We start from the raw sequence: 736 nt of genomic DNA, 5'->3' as shown, positions 1-736 counted from the left end.
AGTAGCTCGGGTGATATCTTTACATTATACAATAGGGGGTGCAGTGGTGTAAGGACTTACCAGGAGTTGGAGGCCAGATGCAAGAGATAGAGCACATCCTTGCAAAATAATACTGCTCAGAGCGACAGGATGGAGGAATCACTTGAGCAATGAAAGTGTGCACGGGGGCAAAACAGGTACGCGGTATAGACAGGGCATATCCAGAAACAGAATCAAACAAAATGAGGTCAGGGTCAGCAGACAGGGTTCATAAACGGTATAGTCAGTAGTAGCAGCAGTCAAAGTCCAGAAAATCAGGCATAGACTTAGCACACATCCAGCAGCAAAATCACACAACCAGACACTGGGCTAGAGGTGAGACTGACCTTTAAAGCCTGTTAATGATGCCAGGTGAGAGAGGCGGAATTCAGACCATAACAGAACAACAGAGGTGCAGGTATAGAACCCCAGCAGACCACAGGTTAGAGAGCCTGCCTGGGATGCTGGAGTTGTGAGCTGAAGTCCAGCCAGGTCTTGCGGTCTGTGGGACTCTGGGTGATGCCTGACAGGTGGTTCAGCTGGAGGGGTTAGCAGCTTGAGATATGGCCCAGGGGCTGTGAAACCCAAAAGAAGGAATAACTTTTAAACAAAACAAGGAATGGGGAACGGGATAAATAAGTGCTCCATTATTTCGGAAAGCTACACCTGATGGGGCCCAAAAGTGTAATATATTCACTTAAGGGACTTAATACACAGT

The sequence above is a fragment of the Spea bombifrons genome, chromosome 4 (genome assembly GCF_027358695.1).
Source record: "Spea bombifrons isolate aSpeBom1 chromosome 4, aSpeBom1.2.pri, whole genome shotgun sequence".
In the NCBI taxonomy this organism is placed as follows: Eukaryota; Metazoa; Chordata; class Amphibia; order Anura; family Pelobatidae; genus Spea; species Spea bombifrons.
Note: the sequence above shows the minus strand (reverse complement) of the source record.